This window comes from Pelodiscus sinensis, chromosome 3 (genome assembly GCF_049634645.1).
Source record: "Pelodiscus sinensis isolate JC-2024 chromosome 3, ASM4963464v1, whole genome shotgun sequence".
NCBI lineage: Eukaryota > Metazoa > Chordata > Testudines > Trionychidae > Pelodiscus > Pelodiscus sinensis.
The window spans coordinates 28,861,048-28,883,432 of NC_134713.1; the positions used below are offsets into that span (position 1 = coordinate 28,861,048).

At 44.4% G+C, this 22,385-nt stretch overlaps 1 long non-coding RNA gene across 1 annotated transcript in view; it reads left to right on the forward strand.

The window, feature by feature from the left end:
- Window positions 1-1,047: 1,047 nt before the first annotated feature.
- Window positions 1,048-22,385, forward strand: part of LOC112545883 (uncharacterized) — a 41,429-nt gene continuing 20,091 nt past the window's right edge. The window contains exons 1-2 of the long non-coding RNA XR_003089457.2: window positions 1,048-1,178; window positions 1,587-1,751. This is a non-coding gene — a long non-coding RNA (uncharacterized LOC112545883). The remainder of the gene's footprint in view (window positions 1,179-1,586; window positions 1,752-22,385) is intronic.

Genomic DNA, 22,385 nt, shown 5'->3' on the forward strand with positions numbered 1-22,385 from the left:
AAACTCAGATTTATGGGAATGGAGGTTGTTAACGCTTAAATGTTCATAACTCTGAACAAAACATTATGGTTGTGCTTTCAAAAGTTTATAACTGAACATTGACTCAATACAGCTTTAAACTTTACTCCGCAAAAGAAAAATGCTGCTTTTAAAGTGAAACAAGCACAGAAACATTTTCCCTATCTTGTCAAATCTTTTTTTAAACTTTCCCTTTATTTTTGTAGTAGTTTGTTTAATAAAGGGCCATACTGATTTTTTGTTGTTTCTTTTTGGTCTCTGTTGCTTGATTATGCACTTCTGATTCCAAATGAAGTATGTGTTTGATGGGTCAGTTCCTACCTCTGGTGTTTGTAGCGCTAAGGTATTACTGTACAGGACAGTACACTGTCAGGTGCCAGGCCATAAGGGCACAACTATTTTGCTAACAAGGTTGCCAGATGGTTTAAACAAAAATACCGGACACACTTGACATTACATCGCAATCTATATTACATCTTATTTAGAAAATACCGGACATTTATATTTTCTCATTTATATTTTCTCAATTTGTTTCCCGAACAGAAAGCTCAAATACCGGACTGTGCGGCTCAAAACTGGACACCTGGTAACTCTATTTGCCAGGAAAAATATAAAAATAGAGTTAAAAAGCCCTTCTCTGGAGAAGAGGATGGAGATCAATTGTTAGCAGATGTCCAGGAGGGCAAGCTGACAGAGGGAGACTGCGGAGGGAAACTAAAGAAGTTGGGCCTTACCCAATCCATGGAAAAGATAATCCTTAGGGAGACACAAGCACAGGGCTGTACCTAGGGCAGTGCAGGGTCTGGGGCAAGCCCCTTTTACTCCAAGCCCTGCCCCCATCCTGTGTCTGCCTGTGGCAGCAGGAAGCAGAGCAACTTGGTAGGGTGAGGGCAGTGGAGCAGAGCAGGTTGCTGAGTCATTAGTCTTCCTGCAGCTGCTGTTGCCATGGTGAGTGCAGGGAGGCCTGACTCCTGCTGCTTCTAGGTGCCATGCCCCTGAGATAATCCCAGAGGTTGCCCTGGGCTGCATGGACTAACCTTGATATGGGGGGACTGTCTCATCCATAGGGTGATCAGGTGGCTGCCACAAGGCTCCCTAAAGCACGGGGCCTAAGGTTGTTGCCCCAAACCATCCTGTGGACGGGATAGCTCTGCACAAGCGTGAGTACAGACTGTTATATTGGTGTTAACGTTTGTTTCTCCTTAAATTATTTGGTTCTAAATAAACAATACTTTGCTTTAAGAAGGCTGTTTGGTCAGTATATTAACCACTGGTCATTGCTATGGGAAGGGACCTGAATTAGTGTCTAACCCTAAATCAGGCCTGCTGAGGCAATCTTGGTCTATACCAGGGGACAGCAGTCCTGCTCTGGGAATATGAGAACCACAGGATTCCCTCCTGAGACAGGTGACAGCAAGGGTTGCCAACTTTCCATTCACAAAACCAAACACCTTAGCCCTGCTCTTTTCCTGAGGCCCCGCCCTCCACTCACTACATTTTCCCCCTCTCTCAGTGGCTCACTTTCGCTCACCGGACATTTATATTTTCTCAATTTGTTTCCCGAACAGAAAGCTCAAATACTGGACTGTCCAGTTCAAAACTGGACACCTGGCAACCCTAGCCCCCACCCTGCTTCTTCCAGCAGCAGGAAAAGAAGTGACCTGGCTGGGTGAGAGCAGTGGAGAAGAGCAGGTTGCTGAGTCACTCTGCTTCCCGCAGCTCCTGCTGCCATGGTGAGTTCGGGGAGCGGGAGAGGGGAGTTGACTCCTGTTGCTGCCCCATGCCAGGCCCTCCAAATAATCCTAGAGGTGTCCCTAGGCCACAAGAGAGAGCTTCAGGCTGGGGCTGATGGTCTTGCAGTGAGGGAGGGGGTTGAGCTGTGGGAGGAGGAATGGTCTCTGATTTGGGAGTACATGCTCTGGGGAAGTGTCAGGGCTGGGACAGAGGGTTGAGACGCAGATTTATCTTGGGTGGCTCCCGGTTAGTGGTGCAGCTAAGGCAGACTCCCTGCCTGTCCTGGGTCTGTGCTGCACCCTGGAAGCAGTCAGTAGATCTGACTCCTAGATGGGGACTGGGGAAGAAGGCACTGTGCAATGCTGTCACCCACAGGCACCACCCCTGCAGTACCCAGGAAAACGAAGTGTGAAGCCAGAACTGGCCAGGGGCAGTGCGTGGAGTCCTCTGGTTCCCCGTCCCAGTCTAGGAGCCAGTCCTGTTGGCTGATGCCAAGGCGCAGCATGGAACCAGGATAGGTAGGGACTAGCTCCACCATCAACAAGACTTAACAGCTCAGTTGATGGTGCTGACCGGAGTCATGAGCATCCCTTTCTGACAGGACATTCCAGTCAAAATCTGGATGCCTGGCAACCCTAGTGACAGCTCAAGGCCTGAAGGGGGGATGCAGTTTGTGACACCAGAAAGAGTCTGAAGTCCAGTTAGTTCAGTAACTGTGGTAGGCTGCACCAGGATTTCCATTTTAACAGAAGTGAAAAACATGGGTGGTGGATGAGCGCACAGCTGGGGAAAGAAAGGCCTAGCTTTGCCCCTTCCACAACCTCCCCTCCCATGGAGCCAAGCCTAGCCCCTACCCCAAGTTACTACCCCCAGATCCTAAACATCCCCATACACCTTAATCTCACCCATCCCAGTGAGTAGCAAGGCCCCAACCATCCCAGCTGGCAAGAATCCCTGGAGGTTGGAGACCTAGGCAGCCACACTGTGACTCCAGCCCTCCCAGGCAGACAGAGCATGAGCATTTTTGGGAAGGCAATGTCTTCCCTTGCCTACATTACTCACCACTCATGGGTGAAAAAGTCTCTTTTCCTACTTAGAGCATTGTTGTAAAATGCCCAGTGTAACTGAGGCATGCTTGACTTTTCTATAGCAGTTTGTGGTGAAAACAATATTGTCTGAAACTTGCTGTGACTGTTTACAAAGATATTATGTAATAATTATATATTCTAATAGTACCCAAATGCCCACTTAAGATTAGAAACTCATTATGCTAGGCATTGGACACATGTGTACAAAGATGAGGTATTTGTCCCAAGGAGTTCATAATCTAAGTGATATTAAATATATATAACATTTGGGAAATGTATAGAGATTTTTGTTGTTGTTCCAGCATACTCAAGTAAGAATGAAAGCTCAGATACAATATGGTCATCCTGGTGGTGAGTCACATCTCACTCCTTTGCTATGAAGGAGATCTGGGGTTTGAAATAAACCCAGAACTCCTGCTGATTAGATAGGAGGAGACACATTGTACTGTAAAGGGAACACGTTTAATTTCTTGAGGATAGTAATAGTTGCACTGCCATTCGTATTCACTGCTGATAGATTCTTGAGGGGGCAGGAAGAAAAATCTTGGAGGAAGCCATATATTCCATTGAAAGGTTAACACTGCTGGGTATTAGTGATCTGTATCACATAGACTCCTAATAATAAGGACTTGAAACCTGAACAAATTTGTATGGTTTCTGATGAAACACTTAATATTGCTGGTTTTGCTATAGCAGTTGCTATATTAGGGCCCAGTTCTGCTTCCATTGAGGTCAATGGCAAAATTTCTTTTGAAGACCACATTGGGACTACAATTAGGCCCGTACACAGTATAGCTCTGTCTTTGCAGAATGTATCCTTCATTAATAATTGAAATTGTTCTTCTCTTTTTCATGTTACCAGGCTTCAGAAACTTTAAAGCTAGGACAGGGTCAAGTTCCCCAGATCAATATTGTGTGACTCAGCAGTTGTAATTTTAATGAGCAGGTAAAACAATTACACCATGGGCCATGCTCAGTTTTGAGTAATCTAATCAAGCTACATCTGTCAACTGCACATTGATTTTTTTCATATAAACAAGAAACATTATCTTCAAACTCATCCTGATTTTTATAAAAATGAAAACATTAAAACTATGCTGGTTAACCCTACTTTGTGACCAGTACACAACCAGTCACATATGTAACCATCTGTAAATTATTGTTGTTTCTCTAAATCATGTGATATTTGCACAACTAGAATATCTTTGAGAATGAATTTTAATTTTGAAATAAAAACCTGCCACATATGATCATACTAAAACAGTGTGAGTTTATAAAAATAAACTCACCCATATCTATACTTTTCATATTAAACCAGTTCACATTAAATATAGTCCAAAGCTATATATCAGTAGCTAGCAAAATAGTAGAAAATTCATAAGGGAAGCTATGGCCTACAAGAACTCCATAGCCAGTAGAGCTAAGGACAATGAAGAGTTATTAAAATATGTTAAGAACAAAAGGAATCCCAACAATGGAACTGGTAAATGGAAAAGGTAAAATTATCAATAATAACGCAGAAAAGGTAAAAGTTTACCCGTAAGAAATTTAAGTATGGTGGTGGAGGAGGGCTCAGGGCGGGGAGTTGGAAGGTGGGAAGGGTGTAGGAGACAGGGCAGGGCCTTGAGGTTTGGATGCTCAGGGCAGGGGGCTGTGTGTGTGGGGATGCAGGAATTAGGGATGAAGGTGTGAGGAGGGACTCAGGACAGAGGGTTTGGGTGCAGGAGTCAGGGTTGGGGGTTGGTATAAGGATTGGTTTAGGGCATGGGGCTATGTGTGTGTGCTCAGGCGTTAGTGTAGGGGACGTGAGGAGGTGCTCAGGGCAGGTGGCTGGAGTATGTGTGTGCGGGCAATGCAAGGGGGCAAAGGTAATATTTAGGGAAGACAGGGGGTCCAAAGCCTCTTGAGATTCATACCAGAACATTGCTTGCTGTTCCCCTTTGTCTGTCTCAGGGAGCAAGAGGAAAGCGCACAGCGTAGAATACATGCACACTATGTGCTTTGCTCTCACTCCCTGAGAGTAACAGGAAAGGGAAGAGCAAGTAACGTCCCGGTATGAATAGTAGGGATGTTAGATACCATGTAATTGAATAGTGGTGTGTGTCACTGCATCAAATTTACATGACTATTCAATATTCCCCAGCGGTGGGGCCAGCAGCCAGTGCGCTCCCAGCCCCACTCCTGGGAAAATCCCTGCCACTCTGCGCTGCTGCCTCTGTATCAGAGGTAGTAGTCGAGGGTGGGGGCCGGAGGGAGGTGGGAGCTGGTCCACCAGGAGAGCCAGTTTAAAAACCAGCTTCCTTTGCAGACCACAGCTCCCACCTGACACGGAGGCAGCAGAAGCCCTTGTCCACAGGCAGCTCGAGTTCCCTGCAAACAGAGGCTGTACGCCAGCATCCTACAGAGACTGCTCTGTGGCAGCCTCCCCTGTTCCCACCTTCGGCCGCCCTGCGCTGCTGCTTCTAACAGAGGCAGCAGTGCGGGGATGGGGGAAGGCAGAACCAGTGCTTGAAGGGAACCGGCTTTTAAGCCAGCTCTCCGCAAGCACTGGCTCTGCTTGCCCCTCCCCACTGCCTCTGTGGGAGACAGCAAAGGGGGAGAGAGGCAGGCAGCTCTGTGGAGCTAGCATGCATGGAGAGCTGGCTTGAAAGCCAAATCCCCAGGAGTATCAGCTCCTGCCTGACCCCCTGCTGCTGTCTGTTATAGAGAGGCAGCAGTGGGGTGAGGGAGAGAGGGAGGCAGCTCTGCAGAAGCTGATACATGTGCAGGAGCTCTGCAGGAGCTGATACATGTGCCGACTTCCTATGTGTACTGGCTCCCACCTGCCTCCCTCACCCTCTCTGCAGTGCTGCCTCTCTATTAGAAGCAGTAGCGTGGGCGGGAGGCAGGGACAGACAGCTCCACAGAGTCCAGTGCTCGTGGGGAGCTGGCATAAAAGCTGGCAGACATTGGCTCCCACCTTTCCCCCCTTGCTGCCTCTGATACAGAGGCAATAAGGAGTGGGGAGTGTGTGTAGTCAACAGGATTAACAGATAAACCCAGGCTTTTGGGTTAATCAAGTAGTTGACTACATATTGATATCCCTAATGAATAGTTGTGGAGGGAGGCATTAGCACCCTGCCTAAATGGTGCCTAGGGGGTTTTGGGCCAGGGTAATCCTGGAGTGGTGTGAGTCATATCCCTAGCCAGCCCCTTTAACCTGCCTGCTGCTTAGCACAGCAGTTTGCTGGAGAGCCCCAGAAGCCTAGCCAAGAGAGCACTGCCTCCTGCAGCAGCTTGCCCCAGTGAGCCAATGCTTTCCTACCAGAGCAGTGTGCCAAGTCATACCTGCTTCCTTTCACCTCTGCATTTTACATTGTTATTAACAATCTGGAAGAAAACAAAATAATCCCTGACAGATTTTGCAGAAGACACACAAATTAGGGGAGTGGTAAATACTGAAAGGGACAGGTCACTGAGGAACTGAGCTGGATCTATTAGTAATCTGGACTCAATCAATGTGCATTTTAGTGTGGCTAAATGTAAATGTGTACATTTAGCTCCAAAGAATCAAGGCCACATTTACAAGATGGGGGACACTGTCCAGGGAGGCAGTGACTTAAAAAAAGTTTTGGGGTATCATGGATCATATTCAACTGAACATAAACTACCAGTGTGGTTTGTGGCCAAAAGACCTAATGCCATCCTAGCAGCTATAAGCAGGGCAATTGTAAGTTGGAATAAAGAGTTATTTTACCTCTGTATTTGGCACTGGTATGACAGCTGCTGAAACACTATTTCCGGTTCTGATGTCAGCAGTTCGAGAGTGATGTTGATAAATTGCAGAGGGTTCAGAGCAGACCCACATCAATAATCAGAGGATTAGAGAAACATGCCTTTTGGTGATAAACTGAAAGAGCTCAACATGTTTAGCTGACTAAAGAGAAAGTTAAGGGGTGCCTTGATTACAGTGTGTTAGTATCTATATGGCAAACACCTACTTAAGAATTTGTGCTTCCGTTTAGCAGAGAAAGGCATAACGTGATCTAGTCGCTGCAAATTGAAGTTAGACAAATGGAAACTGGTGTAAAATTTTTGGCAACAAAGGTGATTAACTATTGGAAAACATACCAAGGGTCATGGTGAATTCTTCATCACTGACAATTTTTAATTCCGGACTGGATATTTTCCTAAAAGATCTACTCTAGGAATTATTTGGGGCATTCTGTGGCCTGCGTGAGGAGGTCAGAGTAGATGGTCAAAATGGTATCTGTTGGCCTTGGAATCTGAGACTGATGAACACTTGGCAGGTGTTAGAACATAGTTGCCATTAGCAAAATCTATTTTGGGGGGGAAGGGAGAAGGGACAAACAAGTTGTTCAGTGGCCTGTGATTTTTGTTGGTAAACACTTTAACATAATTACATCATTTTATAGCATTGTCAGTAAATAGCAGAACTGAAATACATTGTGTTGTGCATCTAGAAGACATCACGATTTGGAGGTACGTAAGTAAAATAATTGCATCTTTTTCTAAAATGCAACAGAAAAACAACAGTGTATTCTAGATCGGGAAGCCTGCAAGTTTATTTTGTCTTCCTGGTTCTGCAAAGATCCTATTAACTAGTAGACATGGTCAAGTAATAAAACATGCCAGACACAAAAAGGCAAAATCCTAGTTCACAGATGTTGTAAGGTTATGAGATAATTTTAGGGAGTGAATGGGGTGAAAAGGCTAGATTTATTAGAGAGGGGGATACCTATGGAGGCCTTTTCTGTGAGCAATACCATGACTTCATTACCATGTCAATTCTGGGAAAGGGCTCTGATTTAACACAGCAGTTGGCTGGATCCATATGGAGCTGATGAACCTCTGAATGAATAGTGAATGGAAAAACTGCTGGAATCTGCCTTTAGCTTTGTTCCCAGGATGACCAATGTAAAAGGCCTAAAAGCAATACTGCACAGATGGTGTAAAGAGGTAAAAATCTGCAGGGTTTACTTTTTTTTAATCAGATCCTGCACATTTATGTGTGTGTGTTAAATCCATATTTCAATTTCCCCAATTCCATTTCTTTCAATGTCTTTATTCACAACATTTTTTTACAAAATCAGCTTCTGGGAAGTAGAAATTAAATAAAAAAACATATGTAGCAGTAAACATTTACATAAAAATACAATTTTAAATACCCAGTTTTGTATGGTATAGAAATAATTGAAAACATAATTATGAAATCATGAAAGAGAATAGTAAAAAGTCTGAAGTTTGTAATTACTTCCTCAATTTACCCTATGTTGTGAGAATATGCAGATGTTCACATTTACACAGTCATGTATGTCCACTATGGTTACATGCTTTTATAGTCTGAAGCATCATCACAAGTGCCAATACAGTAAATCAAAAGACTCTTTGGCATTATCTAGTTTTCTTTCTGGCCTTAAAAGTTAGAACAGATGTCACAAGAGAGGACAAAATGGATTTTACTCACCAAGAAGAGCTTTTCTTGCCATCATTAATAGGAAGCTCCTTGAAATGCTAATGTACACAGTTTGTGTTGCCGGGTTTGCATAGAGATGGTGGGAAACAGCTCTGATCCCAACAAAACCTTTTGTTATTAATCAAGAAAAATCTGCTCTTCTGAAACAGCAAAGCGCTTGAAATGGTGTGGCCACTTGCAATGAAGAGATCTCTATAGCAATGTCAATGAACAAAAATTTAATAACTGTTGAACAGTTCTACAGGATATGGCAGAAACAGCAATTTATTTGCAGTGATTTTGCATACACCTCTTATTTTCCTTTGTGAATACAGCCTAGCTATTTACAGTGAAAAGAACACCGGATTCGCTATTCAGTTTAGTTCTTCAGAACTGTCATTCATCAGAATCTTGTTTCATTTTTGGCAAATCTCAAGAAATAAGATTGGAAACTCGCTTTGAAAGGGAAAGCATTTTAATTGAAGAAATGAAGCAGGGAGCAGAAGTTTGTCTGATTTAATGATAATACTCATTTAAGATATTTTGCTTGGTTAGTATATAGGATTATGGGATTTTATGGGGATTATTGTGATTTAATTTCTATTGTACTTTTTAACGATGGTGCTAAAAAGAAAGACATAGTATCTGTTTCTTTTTTATTATTATTACTATACTACATGCAAGATGTTTGATTTATTCTGTTGTGTACAGAAGGTACAATATTTGCAGACCATTCACATTTTTAGAAACTGTCTGGTGATTGGATGAAAGAAGATCCAGGGGAAGGGTGTATGGAAAGAGGATTGTGGGGAATTATGTGGAGTAAAACAGAGAGAAGGATTGGAGTAGGGAGACTTAAAGGGAAGAAATCAATGGAAAAGGAGAAAGAATAGTGTTGGGAGGAGAAGAGATGAAAAAGGAGGCGTTTGGAAGTGCAAGGTAGGAAAACCTTTTCCCTCTCATTTCACTTAAAAGAAGCAAAATATATTCTATTATAAATAAAATAAACAGGATTTCTAACTTTTTAATTGCACAAAACTCACCACTCTTCCTCACCTCTTTTCCGAGCTCTGTCCCTGCTCATTCCATCTTCCCTTCCCTCTGCTGCTTGCTCCTCCCCACCCTCCTTCACTTGCTCATTTTCACCAGGCTGAGCAGGCTGTTGGGGTGTAGGAAGGGGTGAGGGCTCTGCCTGGAGTGTGGGCTTTGGGTTGGGGCTAAAAGTGAGGGGTTCAAGGTGTAGAAGGGGGCTTCAGGCTCTGGGTTGGGACCAGGGGTGAGGGGTTTGGGATGCAGGAGGCAGTTTCAGGTTTGGGGAGTGGAGCTGAGGGGTTTGGAATATATGAAGGAGATCTGGGCTTAGGCAGAAGGTTGGGATGTAAGGGGGGGATGGGCTCTGGTCTGGTGTGGGACTAGAAACAAGGGGCTTAGAGAGCAGGAGGGGACGGGGTTGGAGGGTGGTGGGGTGCAGAGTGTGGGCTCTAGGTGGGAGTTTGGGTATAGGAGGGGACTTGGGTCTGGGATGGGGATTGGGGTATGGGAGGGGGTGTGGACTCTGGGAAGGAGCTTGGTTGCAGGAGGGGGCTCAGAACTGAGGCAGGGTGGGGGGTGGGGGGGGGGGGATGGAGAGGGATCTGGCTGGTGCTTACCTGGGGAGTGACTCCCCAGGAGTGACAACATGTAGATAGCCCCTCTTGGCTCCTTGGTGGAGGTGCAGCCAGGCAGCTTATATTGGTTTCAACTAGGGATGTGAACAACTAGTCGACTAATCGCTTCCTCCACACCGCCTTGCTACCTCTATCAGAAAGAGGCAGCAAGAGGATAGGTTTGTATTGGGTGGGGGAGAGGCAGAGGTGCTTCAAAGCGGCAGTGCTGCATGGAGCCTGGGGCTAGACCCTGGGCTCCTCCTGGAAAGGTATTATGTTCTTTATATCCCTCTGCTGGAAAGGTATTAAGTTTGCAGATGATACCAAACTGGGTGGGGTTGCAACTTCTTTGGAGGATAGGGACATAATTCAAAATGACCTTAGAAAGATAGAGAAATGGTCAGAGATAAACAGGATGAGGTTTAATAAAGAGAAATGCAAAGTGCTCCACTTAGGAAGGAACAATCAGTTCCATACATACAAGATGGGAAGCGACTGTCTAGGAAGGAGCATGGCGGAAAGGGATCTAGGGGTCATAGTGGACCACAAGTTGAATATGAGTCAACAGTGTGATGCTGTTGCAAAAAAAGCAAATATGATTCTAGGTTGTATCAACAGGTGTATTGTAAGCAAAACTCGTGAAGTCATTCTGCCGCTCTACTCTGCACTAGTTAGGCCTCAGCTGGAGTACTGTGTCCAGTTCTGGGCGCCACATTTCAAGAAAGATGTGGAGAAATTGGAAAGGGTACAGAGAAGAGCGACAAGAATGATTAAAGGTTTAGAGAACATGACCTATGAAGCCAGGCTTCATGAACTGGGCTTGTTTAGTTTGGAAAAAAGAAGATTAAGGGGGGACATGATAGCGGTTTTCAAATATCTAAAAGGGTGTCACAAGGAGGAAGGAGAAAATTTGTTCCTCTTGGTTTCTGAGGACAGGACAAGGAGTAATGGGCTTAAAGTGCAGCAGGGGAGGTTTAGATTGGACATTAGGAAAAAATTCCTAACTGTCAGGGTGGTCAAATATTGGAATAAATTGCCAAGGGAGGTGGTGGAATCTCCCTCTCTGGAGATATTTAAGAACAGGTTAGATAGACATCTGTCAGGGATGGTGTAGACCGAGCTTGGTCCTGCCTTGAGGGCGGGGGGCTGGACTCGATGACCTCTTGAGGTCCCTTCCAGTCCTATGATTCTATGATTCTTTCTCTCTGTGTATGGATAGGTTTGTATTAGGGCTCTGAAAAGTAAACATTTACTACCATGCATAGTGCTTCCACAGTCCCACTGTGTTCAAGGGGTCTGATTCTCTGCTACCTGGCTCCCTGTATTGTTTTTTATACATGTGGAAAAGGAATCTAAATTTATACTAAACCAGAATTCTCCATTTCCCTGCTGTACTGGTACAATACACGAGGTACAAGAAATCAGGCCCACTTAACTAGCACTCACTGCTTTCAGCACTTTTCTCCTGATGGGAGGTCTATATAAGATCAAGTCCCTGATTTGTGCATTAAAATAATAGTTTTAAAAAAAGAAAGAACATGTGTAAATTATGTAGGGCCCAATCCTTACTTCACTGGGACTTCTCATTGGAGTATACTTAATCAAGTGTTCACAAGGGTCTGTTGAAAATTGTATATATGCAAAAAGTGGAAAAAGGGCAATCTTTTAATACATTTAGGTCAAACTTGAACAAACTTTGAGTCTTGTTATCACTTCTCCACTCCTTGTTTTTTGTTCTTCAAACTTCCACAGTCAGGTAGCACCCTGCAAGCTGCTATGACTCCAACACCTAAGATGGCCTCATAAACCCTGCGGACATTAAACTACTGGAAAACAGATTGAGTTGGTAAAAATAAGTGTGCATGTTCTCACAGAACCTGAGAAAATCACACCTTCACTTTGTTAAAAAAATCTGTTTGTGCCACTCCAGCAATCACTTCATAACTGGTGGGATAGCAGAACATATGTCTCAGAAGTGACAGAATATAAAAGACTCTACCTCTTCTCCTATTTTTTAGGAGAAAAAAAATACCTTTTCAGTGTGTCATCTCGAAAATCATTGCCAAGGATTTTCTGCTTAAAAATTACAAATTAAATGTAAATTGCCCATGAAAGCTAAATGAAACTTTTTAGGAAGTGTATAATGTAGCAAAGTCAAGTACTAAAATACTTACTGGAACAAAGATTATAAACAGTGGGCCCAATCCTCTACTTCTTATTCAGGCAAAACTTGCGTTGGGAAGTGAGTCTGCTCTTGCAAATTACTGAGGTGCTGTTGTAATATACTCATTTCTCATAGCAGGCAATGGGACTTTAGGGCACGCAGCACCTCTTAGTCCCAAAGTTTGTAAATTTAAAAAATCCAACTCATTTTTTTCAAATAGGCTTCTTTGTTTGGGTGTATAGATGTATTCTGGCCTAGATGATACAGTTATTCCTAACTTGTTTTGCTAGAAATAGTTTTGAAAAATTAACAAGGTCAGCATAGACGAGCTTTATTTTGTAAGGATCTTTATACTTTATAAAGTGAAACATAGCTCTGTCTGGTCAAAAACAACGCATTGAAAACAACACATTGAAAAGTTTAAAATAATTTCTAAATATTTCTGCAAATTTAGAAAATTCATAGATTTTGCTCAGCCAGTTTTAATAATTACCAGTGTTGGAAATTAGCCAGGACACTGGGCTTAGAGAACAATAATTCTGCAAGAACAGTTATGGGATTTTTGTGATGAGAGGTGGCTTGGAAGACAAACTGCAGATAGAGGGCCAACAGCATGCAGAACCATGATTTCATTATGTTAGGAAATGGAAGAAGTATTTTTAACTGCAAATTGGTGTACCTATGTTCAAAGAATAAACTTCAAGAGATTAATTTACAAAAAACTAAGGTAATTCCTACTCAGTTTTGAATTTCCTCTACATACTGACAAATTTACACCATTAATATTTTCAACTGACATTCATAAGAAAAAGCAATTGCTTTGACCTCCAAAAAACTATTCAGTCATTAAAACCCTGGCCTTATTGAAATCAGCTGGAGTAGGAGTATGGAGTATTTAATTCAGTCTACTGGAAAACTGAAAGAATAATGAAAATAAAATAAATTAACTAATGATTGCTCAAAATAAATTACAGGTTGGTCCTCCCTAGTTCGACCCTTGGGACCTGACCAGTACCAGATGAGGGATTTTTCTGAACGAGAGAAAGTCATTTCTGAACCCCATGCTGCTGGCACTGACCCCTGACCCGTTAGCCTACTGGTCAGCTCCTCACCGTCTGCTGGCCCCGCTGAACCACTGGGCAGCCATCACTGCCCAGGCTCTTAGACCCACAGGGAAGATGAGCATGCCACGCTGGGGCTCCAGGTCCCACCGGGCAGCTGTACGCGCTGCATGGGGGATCTGGGACCCACAGGGCAGCTGCACACCGTGGCTTCCTGCCCCACCAAACTACCGCAGCTCCCAACCCTGCCAGGCAACCATGCACATGTCTCCCAAACCCTCTGGGCCAACTTGTTGCCACGTGCTGGTGGCAAGCTCACTGCGGGCAGCCCACTACCCTGCTAGCCCAGCAGGGATCCTTGCCACTGGTCCTCCACTGGGACTCTCTGGTCCTGCAACATTCATGCCAGACCATGGATGGTGCTGGACCAGAGAATCCTGGTTAAGAGAGTTTCAGAACATAAGAACATAAGAACGGCCGTACTGGGTAAGACCAAAGGTCCATCTAGCCCAATAGCCTGTCTGCTGACAGTGGCCAGCACTAGGTGCCCCAGAGAGAGTGGACCAAAGACAATGATCAAGCAATTTATCTCCTGCCATCCTTCTCCAGCCTCTGACAAACAGAGGCCAGGGACACCAATTCTATCCCTTGGCTAACAGCCTTTTATGGACCTAACCTCCATGAAATTATCTAGCTTCTCTTTAAACTCTGTTATAGTCCTAGCCTGCACAGCCTCCTCTGGCAAGGAGTTCCACAGGTTGAATACATGCTGTGTGAAGAAGAACTTTCTTTTATTAGTTTTAAACCTGCTACCCATTAATTTCATTTGGTGTCTTCTAGTTCGTCTATTATGGGAACTAATAAATAACTTTTCTTTATCTGCCCTCTCCACACCACTCATGATTTTATATACCTCTATCATATCCCCCCTCAGTCTCTTCTTTTCTAAACTGAAAAGCCCCAGTTGCTTTAACCTCTCTTCATATGGGACCCATTCCAAACCCCTAATCATTTTAGTTGCCCTTTTCTGAACCCTTTCTAAGGCCAAAATATCTTTTTTGAGGTGAGGAGACCATATCTGTACACAGTATTCAAGATGTGGGCATACCATAGTTTTATACAGGGGCAGTAAGATATTCTGTGTCTTATTTTCTATCCCTTTCTTAATAATTCCTACTATCCTAGTTGCCTTTTTGACCGCCGCTGTACACTGTATGGAAGTTTTCAGAGAACTATCCACGATAACTCCAAGATCTCTTTCCTGATTTGTCATAGCCGAATTAGCCCCCATCATACTGTTCCTATAGTTGGGGTTATTTTTCCCAATGTGCATTACTTTACACTTAGCCACATTAAATTTCATTTGCCATTTTGTTGCCCAATCACTCAGTTTGGTGAGATCTTTTTGGAGTCCCTCACAGTCTGTTTCTGTCTTGCCTATCCTAAACAGTTTGGTATCATCCACAAACTTTACCACCTCACTGCTTCCCCCTTTCTCCAGGTCATTTATGAATAAGTTGAAAAGGACTGGTCCCAGGACTGACCCTTGGGGGACACCACTAGTTACCCCTCTCTTTTTTGAAAATTTACCATTTATTCCTACCTTTTTTTTCCTGTCTTTTAACCAGTTCTCAATCCAAGAAAGGACCTTCCCTCTTATCCCATGGCAATGTTCAGCCTGTAATCATTTATTTAAATAGTATTCAGGCATATACAATATTGGTCAAAGAGGGGACAATGTATTTGTGACAAATTTATCTATCACTTGATGCAAAAACTATTCATAAATACTATTTAACTAGCTCTAGACTACAATTGGCTGGTGAAAGTGATATCCTACTATCAATTTGCATGAGTTTCACACTGTATCCAACATAACAGAGCCTTCTCATCTTTCAATGACTTGATACAATTATTTTTTATATAATTTTAGCTACAACGATTTCAGTGAAATTTAAAGACACAGCTCAACTTTATCTACTGCTTATAAAAGTTTAGTGAACTTTACCAATGGATTGGAAACCTTTAAGATAAAGCAAAAATGAACCACCAGTGTCATGGCTATAAAAAGAGGAGCGAGAGGGAAAACAGCAGTACACAGCCATGCAGATAGACACAATGAACTAATCTTTCCATATGTTAAGGGGTGAAGAAATGAGTGACTTATTTCATAAACTGAAAGTAAGAAAAAAGGAAATTAAAGTGGAAAGGCAGAAAAGAGTAAAACAGAATAGAACTTTGTTTCTAATAGATTTTCATAACTACTGTAATGCAGATTGCAAGAGCATAGTTCTATTATTTTTCATCTGAGCCTGTTTCAAACTTATGACACATGCAGGGTACATCTACACTACAACATTAATTTGAACTAACTTAGTTCAAATTAGTTAATTCGAACTAAGCTAATTCGAACTAACAGATCCAGACTAAAAAACTAGTTCGAATTAGCATTTGGCTAATTCTAACTAGCATGTCCACATTAAGTGGACCCTGAACTGGGCTTAAGGATGGCCAGAAGCAGTGCTGGCAGGGCATCAGAGGAGGACTTAGAGCGTGGAGATGCTGTCTCAGGCTAGCCGAGGTCTGTGCTTAAAGGGACCCGACCCCCACCCCGGACAGACAGTTCTCAGGGGTGCCCCGCTTGCAAAGCAGTTCTGGCTTGGAGTGCCCGGAGTGCCCACACTCGGCACATCACAGCACTCGGACATCTGCCCGGCTGCACTTGCCACAGGCTGCCATCTGGGGAGAGGGGGCAATCGGGGGGCTGCAGGAGAGCTTCCACCCCGAGGAGCCTGCAGAGCCATTCTAGTCCTCCCCATCGGGGGCTCATACCCCATTCCACCCTCACCTCCTTCCACTTACCCTTCCCTAGCCCCCCTTCCTGATGTACAAAATAAAGGACACATGTGGTCAAAAATAGAAACTCTCTTTACTGAACAAAACTGGGGGAAACTGGGAAAAGGAGGTGGGAGAGGGGAAGGGAGAGGCTGGGAGAGGGGAAGGGGAAAACTGGGAGGAGGGAGCTGGAAGGGGGAAGCAAGGGAAAGGAGGGGGTGGGGAAACTCAAGGATCAGGGGTCGGGGTCTCGCCGGGCCAACCGCCTCCCAGTACGGCGAGGGAGGGGGCCTCGGCGTCCCCGGGGGGATGGGGTGGAGGGTGCGGAGGTTGAGGTGGGGGGTGTGGACATTGAGGAAGAGGGTGTGGGGGTTGAGGAGGAAGAGGTGGGAGGTGGGAGGTGTGGGAGGAGGGACAGCAGTTGGGGGGGAAGCAGGCGCAGGACCAGCACGGGGCACCATGCTCTGCAGCGGGAGCTGCAGGTTTGTGCTCAGCCCTTGGACCTCAGCCAGCAGCTCGTGGCGAAGCTGCAGGTCTTCCCGCATCCAGGCCTGCAGTGTGCGGTGCACGGCTCGCAGGGCCCCCAGGTGCTGGTCCCAATACTCCTGCTCCGTGGTGGTGGTCCAGAGCAGGCCACGGGTGCGGGAGCATGTCCCGGGCGGGGTGGTGTGCCCTGCACGAGAAGCTAGTGTGGCTGTAGAGAAAGAAGAGAAGTGGTCTGTTCTCCCTGGGGACGCAGAGGATGATGCCCATCCCTCTCCCCCACCCCGCAACGTGAGGGTGACCATGTACAGAGGCCATGGTCAGGATGTCTGGCTCTCCCCAGGACTGGGAGCTGCCCCAAGACCACACCCATGTCCCTGTGCCATGTATAGTGTGGCCGGGGCGGCGGGGGGGAGGGGGACATCTCCCCGCCTCTGTGTAGAGGGGACATGTGAAGGGAAAGCATCCTGCTGGGTCCCGCCCCGGGGTCGGGAGCATTTCAGGTCTCTTTGCACAAGCATGTGCTTATTGGGCCATGGCCCCTGGGTGTCACGCAGCTGGAGCCACCTGCCCAAGGGTGGCATGGCACGTGCTCGCACGTGCACAGGTGTCTGCGTGATCCGTGGAAGGCATGGCCCACGTGTGTGGTCTCTGGTCTCCCTCCCGCCTCCCCCCCGAACTACTTAATTCGAACTACTTACCCGGTACGGTCTCCCTGGACGCTGGGACATCCTGCGGTGGCCCCTCCGGTGTGCCCGGGTCAGGGCCCTCTGGTCCCGGCTCGCTGCCTCCTGGGCTGGTGCGGACCGCCCTGCCCCCCAAGAGTTGGTGGAAGGCGGGGAAGTAGGGGCAGGTGTCATCCCCTACAGCGGCGCCGCCCCTGGTGGCCCTGGCGTACCCCTGCCGCAGCTGCTTAACGTTAATGCGCACCTGCTCCCGGGAGCACCTGTGTCCCTTGCGGGCCATGGCAGTCGCTATGCGGCCGTAGACGGCTGCGTTCCTCCTCCTAGTGCGGAGATCTTGGAGATTGGGGGCCTGCCTCCCAAATCCCAATGAGGTCCATGACCTCCGCACTAGTCCAGGGGGCCGCGCACCATCTACGGCCACTGGCTGGCCCCTGGGTGCTCGGGGACTGGGCAGGGGACGGCTCGCTGCTACTGGCTGCCTGGCTCATGGTGGGGCCACTCGGTCAGGGGCAGACACTGCTGGCAGGGCTGTCTGTCTCCAGTGCCTTCTGGCCAGAGTCTACCCCTTTAAGGGCCCGGGGCTGGAGGAGAGGAGAATAGTTTTCCTGGTTGTGCCCAGAGAGGCCACCAGGGGGAACCTGGGAAGGGCTAGCCTCCCACTAGTTCGAATTAAGGGTCTACACAGCCCTTAATTCGAACTAGTAAATTCGAACTAGGCTTAATCCTCGTGGAATGAGGATTACCTAGTTTGAACTAAGCGCTCCGTTAGTTCGAATTAAATTCGAACTAATGGAGCGCTAGTGTAGCGCCTATGAAAGTTAGTTCAAACTAACGTCCTTTAGTTCGAACTAACTTTGTAGTGTAGACATACCCAAAATGGGGTGCAATATTTTCTTATTTTAGGATTTTCATATTCTATCTACAATCTAAACTGACATCTAGAGCATGAAGTCACTGCAAGCATTTAAATGTTATAGTACTCATGACTATATCCAGCGCTACTCTATTGCAACTATTTTAGGCTGATTCTTATAAACCATCAAGTCATAAAGAATTTTTATTAACAAAGACTAACCATAACTGATTGCTACTTAGGAAAACCTTGTTTGTGTGAATTAACATGCAGTACCCCAGGCAAGAAACTTGTGGGTATCCTAAATTATTAATGTTCTCTCACTACTATGAAACACAAAATTGTACAACAGACTATATATATATGCCATCAAGGAAGCATTGGCTACATAGCAATAGAGAGTAATATATTAAAACATCTGTTTTTAAGTATTAAAGATGTGAATATTCATAAGACTTCAGCCTATTTGCTACCCTGTGATCTCAGGGCACAATAGCTAAACAAGGTCAGGAGATGGAAAGTCTAAAAGGCAAAACCAAAGTGTTCCAGTTTATGATGTGGTTGACTTTCTTGGTGGCACATATCCTGCTGAGTCAGAACTGCACTAAGAACCAAGGTGCTGCTTTCTGGATGAAATATCTAAGCAAGATGTTGACCTATATGAAACCCATTGAATGATCAGGTCATATCTCACCATCAGAGCCAGCAGCTCAGAGAGCCCACAACTCACAGAAAACCCCACACTTAATGCAAGACTCTCAAGATATGCAATGGTCTGAGCACATTGATTGACATTTCACTAGTGAGTGGGGGGGGGGGGGGGGAAGAACAGGTGGATGGGACCTGTGAGAAAGGTAAAAAAGAAACTGAACAGATTACAGCCCTGTGAAAACAACTTTGCTGGAACTTCCCCACTTCTAAAGTTAGCATTGTCTGTGCTTATGCCATAGACACCATGGGCCAATATTATCCTGGTATCAGTGTTCACTGTAAGCTCTGTGATTGTATGGCTACTCAGGAGAAATCTGAATGCTACCCATCAGATTAGCAGAGCTGTCTAGCTAGGTTATGTTTCTATTGGTGGTGCACATTCACACATGCCTTGGTGCACATAAAAACATACTCTGCACATAGATGGAAAAAATCCGTACCTGGATGGAAAACATCAGCGTGAACATTGCCTGGTTTCACATTGATTTCGTTGGATGTATACTAAATAGAAAATAGTCTCTCTTTTTCCTCCCCTCTTCAATCCCTCAGCATAAGATTAGGATTTTGTTTCTTTGCTTCTATCAGAGGGCAATTTTGATGCATTTAGAGTGTCTTAGCTACTAACTACTTAACCATCCTAAATTCCTTTTTTTAAAAAAAGCACTTTCCCCTCTTCCCTGTGGATCAATGTTTAAGTCCTACCTGCTATCCATTCTAACCCTCCTTCTGTAAATTTTCCATTACCTAATATTTACTATCTGGGCTCAGAGTCCAATACGTATGTTAAAAAGAAGCGCTTCTAGTCATCACGGGGATTCTGGAACAGTAGAAGTGATTCTGGAACAGTAGCACATTGAAAACTTTGACTATAGCAGGATGACAAAAGCCATTCACAACATTCTTGTTGACACTGCTGTACTTCTACCATCTCAGAAGTGGCTAGTAAAACTCCTAAAGAATTATCCATGGAGTTTCACAGAAGTCCAGACAGTATGTTTTATAGCCCTAGTCCAAGTGCTCTGATGCAGTCATTGAGTATTTTGAACACACATAGATTACTGCTAGGAAGAAAGAAAAAAGAAAGCTACAACAACTGAAATTCAAGCTCCAAATCCTTTGATACAGGGCGTCCCCACTATAAGTTGCCCCAGTATACATCTATTCTGCACTAAAGTTGTTGACGCTTGTAAGAACTGATTTGTTATAAATCCTCCTGTTCCACACTCTTAAGTTGCACAAGAAAACCCCCAATTTGCACAATGGAAGTCAGCCATGGGAAAAAAAATTTCCCGCTTTAAGGTGTTTCGCTATAAGTCCAAATTTTTTGGAATTTATCTTGGGCTTATAGCGAGAGTGGCCTGTACCAAAATTACATAGAAGCAAAACAAAATAAAAATCTTTAGGTTGAATAAATCATCTCACATTACCACAAGGCCAAATATGCTGGGCAAAGGAGGATCGTCACAAAGCCACTAACTGAGAAAGATGGTAAGGTAGGGAAATATTTAGAAAATTATTTTAAACTTTTCAATGTGTTGTTTTCAACCAACATAAAAAAGAATTGAAATTTTGAAAAATTAAAAAAAAAAAAAAACCCATTATAAATTATCCTATGAAAATTTCATTGCATTTTTCAATTTGTTTTGCTAATTATAATCTACCCGCCTACGTTCCACCTGGGAATATGACATGTTTCTCCACTTCCTGTCCTAAACCTGTGTCATATAAAACTATATGCAATTAAAGAGCTGCTGGCATTGGGCCATAGCTGACTGCATTTAGGTGGTGGGCGAAGTGATTCCTATATAAATACTTTAGCTTGTACAGTTAATTGGCAAATGATGTAAAGTGCTTTGGGATCCATCTGGATGAAAGTCACTACATATGTGTAAAATCATCATTTTTATCATGTTATCACTGCATTTGGTATATACATGGACTAAACTGAGCTCCTGCAGTGTGCTTTGCACTGTATAAAGATATATGGACACAGGGTTCCTTCCCCAGGTTCTTACTGTGTAGGTCAGCCAAAGACAATAGTCATTGGGCATATGAGATGCATAGGTTAAATGTCCAAACTTTAAATGGTGGAGTTTGTTTTTTTTATTTAATCTCTACTTATTGTGATAGTGGCTGGAACAATTTGTGAAAGAAGTGTGTAGTAAGGAAGAATTTTAATGAAGACAAAGTTTCTTTGGTGCGAGAGGAGAAGGGGGATTTCAAACCCCAAAGGAACAAAAAAGAGTGGGAGGAAGATACAAATGGGACATTTAAGAATACAGTTTGGGAGGAACATAGTGACTAGGAGGAGAACTGGGGGCATAAATGCATGTGTAGAGTAGGGGAGGATGGGAACCTTAAATGTGATACAGTTTGAAAGGTGTGAGGGAGACTGTGAAAGGAGGTGTGAAGGGAGTTATGTAGTCAGAACAGAAGGAGAAAATGAGGGTTTTAAACACCATTGTTTATACTGAAAGGCTCTAGATGAGGAGAACAGGATTGAGAAGGTTGAAGCAGCTGATGAATTAGATGACCATCACCAACTAGGCAAGGAATTTTAGCAGAAGATATGAAGAGGGACATACATATTGTAGAGAGATTATTGAGCAACAGAAACAATGATGTTTGCCAAAAGACAGATTTGTGTCAAATATGGTTCCAAGATTACAAGTCTCTGTGATGGGCGAGATGGTCATATTCCCATTTGTGATGAAGGGAAAAGATGTTGTAACCAAGGAAGCTCACACTTTGAGATAAGATTGGGCTGTCCAGCCAGTGCAGAGGTGTGTGATTTTTGTGTATACTCTGAGATAAAGAGCTAGATTGGAGAAGTGGTAACTGAAATGGTGGGAACAACCGCAAGTACTATCAATTCATCAACATTCAGTAGCACTAAAATCAAACAGATCTTTTTATAAAAGCTAAAAAATTCAGGTAGGACAAGTTTTTAGAACAATAGTTCAAAGACCATTTTTAGCAGCATTTTTGTTTATCTAGCAGGGGTAAGGAACCTTACTCCTGGCCCTCCAGGCTCATGTCCTGCCTCAGCATTGGAGAGCCCACATTGGTGCTCAAGTCCCTCCCCCCCCCCCCCCCGCCCGCTGCCCAACCAGAGGGCTCAAGAACACAAAATCTACTAGTCTGGGTCCCCCTAGATTCTAGTGTGTGAGGGGAATGTGGGTAGTGTCCTTCTCCTCAGTTGGGGGTCACGTCAGTGAGGGTTTGGTTTTTGTTTTTGCCCCTCACTTGTGTGTGGCCCCCAGCCCAAAAAATGCTTTCCCATCTCTGTTATACAGTAAAAGCTGTGTTAGCCAGCATTTTATCAAATGAAAAGCTCTATTAACTGGCATTTCTGATATCTCCCAATACAAACTTCAATCTAGTAACCAGGACTAATGTATGGTTATGAAATAGCACATTCTGCACTCTACTTTTATGTAAAGAAATCAGAAGACAAGTAAATAAGCTGATATCCAAGATTTAGTAAAAAAAAGCATAGTGTCCTTATAGAGTCAGATCAATTTCCAACACTTTTTATCTCTGCAATGATAATTTATGTTGATAATGAAAGATCCAGGCTATGTCTACACTACAAAGTTTTCCCGGGATGCCAGGGAACGCATCTGCTTTTTTGGAACAGTTTCCAAAAAA